The following is an 8120-nucleotide window of genomic DNA, read 5'->3' as shown; positions in this document are numbered from 1 at the left end:
AACGTAACTCAATGGGGATGTAATTAGTGGTCCGTTTGACCTTAATTGAGAATTACTCACTGAATACTTGCAAGGAGTCAAGTGTGATGTAATATAAGTTTGAATTATTGTTAACAAGAGAGAGAGAAGTGTTAAAGATTAACGTTGAGTATCATCATGTTGTTGTCTAGTGTGAGACAATTGTTTGTGATTACCGTAGTACTTTGTTGCTGACTGCTGCGATCAGTCAATTAACGTAATTAATCACTTAAGGCAATTTCTTTTGGTTGTCGTCTGGTGACGAGAGTAGAGTCATCTAGGGATCTGTGGAGCTATGTCCCAGAATCCCGCCTTGCCTGTCTTTGTTACTGTTTATAACAGTGCAACTTCTTGTAGGGAGTTGCAAAGAGTGTTCACACTGGGTTGTGATAGGGGAGGTCACTGTTGGACTACCCGCCTAGTTACGTGGGTCTCTCCTGGGGAGCGGGAGGGCCCCTAAGTTTGTGATTATAGTAGCTGTCAGGGAAACCGAGACGCTATTGATTGCATGCTTGTGTCTTTGTCTTCAGTGGATATCCTTCATTTGTTCAGTTCATGTTGTCAGCCCGAAGTGTCAGCAAGATGGAGCCTGCTGTCACTTCTCGAGGGGCTGTTGAATAGCTGTGTTGCAAATGCCACTTGATGTACAATAACGTAACCATTCGCTGTGGTGTAACTTAGTCTGTGATATTTTTCTTTGTTTTGCAATATTGCGTCATCAGTGGGCACACCTGTGTTCAGGTTAGTTCAGTATGCAGCCTCACAGCAAGGGTTGCTATTTAGCTGTTTGTTATCGTGCCACTGGATGGACATTAACGTAACGTAAACTCGGTAATGTAGTAGTTAGTCTCTTGTTATTAATAAATTGTTGTTATAGAAAACGGTCTTTGATGTCAACCCTTCAACCATATTATTCCCCCATATTTCTGCTTATTATTAAATGTTGATGTGATCTTGATAAGGCGGCTGTTCTTGGGAATTCGAATTCCAATTCATAGCGCCACATCAAATATAAATATTTGATTGTGAGAACCCGTCGGTTACCCTTCATTAGTTTTAACGTCCTGTTTAACTAGGAGAAGCCAGCGGCCTATTGTGGACAGGTTTTCACCCTTGGTGGTGGAGGCTTGGCGGTTTGCTCCCGCTTTTCCTTTTTCTACTGGACTCATGCTTAACTGCCGTGAGCAGACTTTAAACTTATAGTCCACCTCCTAAGGGAGGTAGGCGTAGAGAAAAATCTCACACCCGCCACTTGTCCTGATGATATTTTCTAGCTGGATTTTGGCAGATACGGCTTCAGCGGGTAGGCGGTTCCATGGGTTTTAACCATCTGGGTAAAAAAAAAATCTGTTTACAGTCCTACTTGAGAGGACATACTCTCCAACACTATATCTGTGATTGCCCTAGTTATCAGTGACTTCATACCAAATGGTATGAGGCACTTTGAGCTCTGTAATTACATCATTCACTCAGGAATATTGGAAGATATTCTTGTGCTGCACCCAGATTTCATACCAAATGGTATGAGGCACTTTGAGCTCTGTAATTACATCATACACTCAGGAATATTGGAAGATATTCTTGTGCTGCACCCAGATTTTGTCAGTGGAGGCTAATAGATCAGCCGGGGCATGGTAACCGAAAATCCGATGAAAAATGGAATATTTACGAAAAATTACGAAATATACTACAACGTTCTGGCAACACTGTGGTCCAAACCGTTTAATGATATCTTGAAAAATAACGTAATTAGAGTCAAATTTCCCGCTGCAACTTTCGTGAATCTGGTCCTCGCGCCGTGAGTACGCCGCGGGGCATTGTATCTTACGTTGTAGATGTCTTATTTTTCGTAATAGCGTTGAAAATAACATGTTATGCATAAAATGAATATAAACTAACAGATATGGCAACACTATTGTCTGACACGAGGGTGGTGCAGTCAGTGACTGCGTTTCTCTCATGGAGAGAGGATGTATGCTGACGCGCTCACACAGTATCTCCCAGAACATGCTATTTTTGCTATTTTTAGCTATTTGTACTGCAATATGACTTACCAAACGAACAAGAGAAAAGCATTGACAGCTAGATGCATGCGAGCTCTCCATACGAGCTGGCCGCAATGCGTAAATCACCAGTCACGAGTGACCGCAGGTTGAGTAAACTTTGAGAGCGCGCTACGCAACTCCAACTTTTACAACTAGATCTCGTTTCACAGCCTTTATTTATTATTCAATTTACATGAAACTTGCATATTATATGTAGAGTTTACGCCTCTATAAACGCATGTCATTATTCTTATCTACGTAGATTTATTGATTTTATAAATAATGATACACTTCATTTTGTTGCATACGTTTTTGGGAAACTTTTATAAAATCTGTATTATTGCACTAAATACATCTGGGATAATGATGTGACATGCAAATCTTTATTATATAGTAAGGTCATAGCTGAGTGTCGTATAAATGATTTTGGTTCACAATTATGGGCTGTGAAATCAATTGAACATGGTTGAAAAATTCGTTTTTTTTTTTTTTTCCGTCTCTATTTAGGCTGAGATGCTGAAACTTGGCCTAGGTGCAGCACCTTTCACATGTATCAGGATAATAAATTATGAATACCCTACAACAATTTTTTAAATCCTGATACCATGCCCCCATAAGTATTTTGTTCTCTTCTGATTCCATGTATGACTTGCCATCCTGTGAGGTGAGGATGTTGGATGAGCTTGTAGCTGGTTTTTGATCTACACTGTGTGATCCTTCATACAGAATAGGGAAGCAGCACATTGCTGTGTATACCTAAGCATGTTAAAAAAAATACATTGTTTCAGAGGAGTCTTGTAGAAACGAGTAAGAGTAGTTATAATATAATGTTTCCATGATTCAGTGCTTACCTCTTGTGAAAATTGTGAAGTTATTGTTTAGTCAGAGTTGATTTGTTTTTGTATTGAGGCTGGTATTTTCTCCCCTGATTCCATGTATGACTAACCATCCTGTGAGATGGGAGTATTAGATGAACTTATAGCTACTTTTTTTTATCTACACTGTGTAATCTTCCATATAGAATAGGGTAGCAGCACATTATTATGTATACCTAAGCTGCTTAATACAAAAATATCAGTAATAAAGATTTTAAATTATAGTTTGTGTTATTACCAATATTATCCTTATTAAATCATGTTAACCATAGATCATTAAGATCTCATGTTGATATGTAATACAGTAGTCATATTTCTTTTGAATCATTCATTAAATTATGCATTATGTCTGAATTTTTCACTTCTTTGAATATACTGTACTTCATAGTACAAAAAGCTAGGATAAAAATAAACCAGTAATATTTCTTTCATTATATTTTTTATTTAAATAACTGCATCAATATTTTTACAGCTGACAGGATTTGTTTCTCACAGTTGCATTATTTGTTAAAAAAAAAATGAGGTTAATTGCTACACACAATGGTGCTACATAGCCTTCCCAGCTTGGTGCCTTCTTTTGATAATTACTTACTGATTGTTACACACAGCCAAATTGTGTAACAGGAAGAGGTCTTGGACACAAATTTGTTCCATGCTAAATGTAGAGGAATCAGCTGAGCATTCCTCAAATAAAATAGGCTTCCTCTTCTTATAAGGTAAATAAAATAAGTATTCTTCAAATAAGTAGCTGCCTCACCTCACTGCCTTACTGCTACATAGCCTTCCCGGCATGGTGCCTTCCTTTGATAATTACTGGTTCCACACACCCAAATTGTGTAACAGGAAGAGGTCTTAAACCCCTTCTTCCCTCTCTCTTCTTTAATAGTCCATATAGTCATAATAATAGGTTTAAGTATTCAATGAGAAGTTTTTACCCTAACCTAACATAATTTGTGCAGGATATTTTTCTTTTATGTCTCACCCAGATTTAATTTCAAAATAAAACCAAACAAAATAAATTAGAACTGTGTATGTATAGCTAAGGTACACCCTTACTGATTACTAGGTGAACAGGGCCATTTGGTGATAGTAAATGCTCCCAACAGGCAGGGCTCATCACCTTCTCTCATATTTCATGTTCACCAGTGTTTATTCACTTAATAACTACTGGTATAATATCTTGCTATTATAAAACTAATTCTTCTATCATAAAAGACATATTTACTTCAAGTTTCAAGCAGAGAATGCATATATAACGAACACGAAGGACTCCTCTTCACGAGATTCGCCAACTAATAATGTTTTGTTATATTAAAATCGATCCCAGTGTTATGTAGTAGAAAAAAATTGAGTTATATCCAGTTTACGTAAAGCTACGAGTGCCCGACAGCACACTTAGATCCCGGACCAAACTTACGAAGGTTTTTCGACTTAGTGTAGCTACCTGAATGCCGACGTAGCCGCCACTAAGGCGCCAAGAAGGAAAACATTCGTAGCTAAGAAGAAAAACCTTCGTACGTACCTTCGTGAATCTTGCTCCTGGCCACCAAATTGGAAGCTCACTTGATCGTGTCCGCTCTCAGCCACGGGCCTGACACACGGAGTGCCACAGGATACACAGGCCGCCCAGAGTCCTCTGCCTTGTGACGTCGCACCACCCGAGGGCTCCTCGCCATTGGTCAATCTCGTCACGTGACCTTACCTGGCCAATCATCAGACTGCTGGGGTCAGCCTCCTTTGAAGGGAAGCGGCTTGCCTCGGCGCCATCTTGTAACACAAAAGGGTGTAAGCTACTTGTAAAACCAAACTAAATCGGCAAATTCACATCCCACACGATGACTATCAATACCTTCATATATATCATCTATTGTTATTAATTATTCTAATTAATTTTTTACATTCCTAGTTCCCATTAAGTTTTTTTTTCTTTTTACTTAAAATTACCATTAAGTTTATATTACTTTAGAATTTATATTCTACTTTTTTCTTTGTTTTCTATTTTGTAGTTTGCCATTCTTGCCTTGTTTTCCTGCAACCAGCCTTTTTATGCAGACAAGTATAGACCCAGAACTAAACCTCTTATCCACTATCTATGACAATCATCACTTCAATGATCAAAATTGCAGATATTTTACAGCGCATGATGTAAACAATGTATTAACAGATAATCACAATATCTCTGTAATCAACTTGAACGTTAGATCCCTAGGTAAACACTTCGATGATGTTAGTGCCTTGATTGAAACTATTGACAACAAATTCTCTTTTATTATACTTACTGAAACGTGGTTGAAAGAAGATACTTCTCAACTCTTTAACATGCCTAACTACTCGGCAATTCACAACTGTCGTCAAATGCAGAGAGGTGGTGGTACTGCTCTTTACTACCACCAAGAACTAACATGCTTAAAAATAATTAGAATTAGAGACTGCTGTGGGGAGTATATCTTCGCCAGTTTCAGAGTCAAGGGTGCCGAGTCTGTCCTGTCTGTGGGTGCAGTCTATAGAATTCCTAACACTGATGTGTCTGAATTCAATTCAAACCTTAGAAATCTAATACTAGATAACAGACTGAACAAAAACCATCTAATTATTGCAGGGTACTTTAATATTGACCTCTGCGAGCCTGAACACCCTACTGCTGTTAGCTTCCTCAACTGTATGAATTCCTGCTTCCTCATAACCTTAATCACTAGACCAACTAGTCACTGATAGTACTGCTACGACTCTAGATCACATCTAGACCAACATAACCTCTCCGCTTACTTCAGGTATAATCACCGATAGCACTACAGACCATTACCCCACATTTCTCTTAACAAACATTATCAACCACCTCTTGAGTCAAGGGAGTTAAGCTTTAGGCTGCACAATGAAATTGCTTTAAACCAATTTATAACTGCTGCTGATAATGTTAACTGGGAGTCCGAGTTAGGTAACATAGGGGACATCAACCTAGCAGTGCAATCTTTTCTACAAACAACTCTTAGCCTTTATAACACCCACTGCCCTATGCTTACAAAACAAGTCACAAACAAAAGGCTTAACAATCCTTGGCTTACAAAGGGAATACTTAAATCCATTAACAAAAAACATGACCTTGAGAAAAAGTATAGGTTAGGAACCGTCTCCAAAGAATTCTCGAAGAATTACTCGTTATTGCTATCTAAAATAATTAGACGAGCCAAAACTAAATACTATGAAGATAAATTTACCCATATAAAGAGCAACATTAAAAAAACTTGGAGCACAATTTCACAAATATTAGGATCAAAGAAGATTTTAAATAACCAACCAACACTCCTGTCCAATAACGTTGGTCAGCTTTCAGCCTCTGATTCTGCTATTGAGTTCAATAGGTTCTTCTCTTCCATTGGGTCATCCCTTGCAAATGATATTCCATCTTCCAGTACTGATGTTAATGACTATCTTACAGGTAACTATCCACAGTCTCTGTACCTAAAGCCTACTAATTCCACTGATGTCAATGAGATAATCCTTTCCCTTAAAACCAAGTCTAGTGCCCTCGAGGAGATACCAACTTTAATTTACAAAAAAGCCTCCAGATCTTTAGCCCCTGCTATTGCATTGCTCTTCAACAAGTCACTTGAACTCCAAATCTTTCCTGACATTCTAAAAAAAGCAAGAGTAACCCCTGTCCACAAATGTGGTGATCACACAGATGTTAACAACTACAGACCTATATCAATCCTGCCAAACTTGTCAAAAATATTCGAAAAACTAATCTTCAAGCAGCTTTACTCTTTTCTAGCCAAACACAATATACTTAGCTCGTGTCAATATGGCTTCAGACCCAAAAAATCACAAACTATGCACTTATTAGTATGATTAACTTGATTCACGCAGCTCTTGATAAAAAGGAGTTCCCTGTTGGGTTATTTGTGGACCTGCGTAAGGCTTTTGACACTGTCAACCACCAGAACCTTCTTCTTAAATTACATCATTATGGAGTCAGAGGACACTCCCTGCAATACCTCAAATCTTATCTTACTGACAGGCTCCAGTATGTTTCTGTGAATAATACAATTTCTCCCACCCTACCCATCAACATTGGTGTTCCTCAGGGCAGCATACTTGGCCCTCTCCTCTTTTTCATCTACATTAATGACCTTCCAAATGCCTCCCAACACCTCAAACCAATTCTATTTGCTGACGACACAACCTTCATTTACTCCAGTCCTGACCCCCTTGCTCTAAATGCCACAGTAAATACTGAGCTAGAGAAAGTCCATCTTTGGCTAACTGCCAACAAACTCACCCTTAACATTGACAAAACGTTTTATATTCTGTTTGGCAATAAATCCTCTAATCATATAAATCTCAAAATAAACAATACCCAAATTTGTAACAAATTATATGGCAAATTCCTTGGCCACAAGAACTCATCGACCACAAGCTGAATTTCTAGGGACACATTCTAAATATATAAAAAAAAGTTTCAAAAACTGTTGGCATTCTTTCTAAGATCAGATATTATGTACCCCGCCCTGCCCTGGTGATTCTCTATTACTCCCTCATCTATCCATGTCTCAACTATGGCATTTGTGCTTGGGGTTCTACTACCCAAAATCATTTACGTCCTCTAATTACTCAACACAAAGCTGCTATTAGGACAATATCCAACTCTAGCCCCAGACATCACTCGGTACCCCTACTCAAATCTCTGAATATGTTAGATATTAAGTCATTGCACATTCTCTCATGTGTATTATACATATATAAAACGCTGAACTGTAATGCCAATCCTGACCTCAAAAGATTTATTGAAGGTTGTAACAGAACCCATGAGCACCACACCAGAAATAAATACAGTTTTGATATTCCTAGAGTACGACTTAATAATACTAGAAATGCTCTTCAAATCAAGGGACCCAGAATGTGGAATGATCTTCCCAACCATGTGAAAGACAGTACCTCTCTCAACCAGTTTAAGATAAAAACGAAGCACTACCTAATAAATTCCCTGTAACCTACCTTACTCCTCTGTTGTCAACCCATGTATATTTTTTTTTTTTTTCAAAACAACGCTGTTTGAATGTAATTTTCTGTAATAATTTTTAATTGTATTTGTGCTGCTTTTTCAACCATGTTCCCCCCTCTTTTACCTCTATTTTTATTTGTTCTCAACACATTTTATTCTTTTTACCCATTAGTTTTAAGC

Source organism: Procambarus clarkii, chromosome 65 (assembly GCF_040958095.1).
Source record: "Procambarus clarkii isolate CNS0578487 chromosome 65, FALCON_Pclarkii_2.0, whole genome shotgun sequence".
NCBI classification, from domain to species: Eukaryota; Metazoa; Arthropoda; class Malacostraca; order Decapoda; family Cambaridae; genus Procambarus; species Procambarus clarkii.
The sequence above is the reverse complement of the archived record's forward strand: the minus strand, read 5'-3'. Positions refer to the sequence as shown.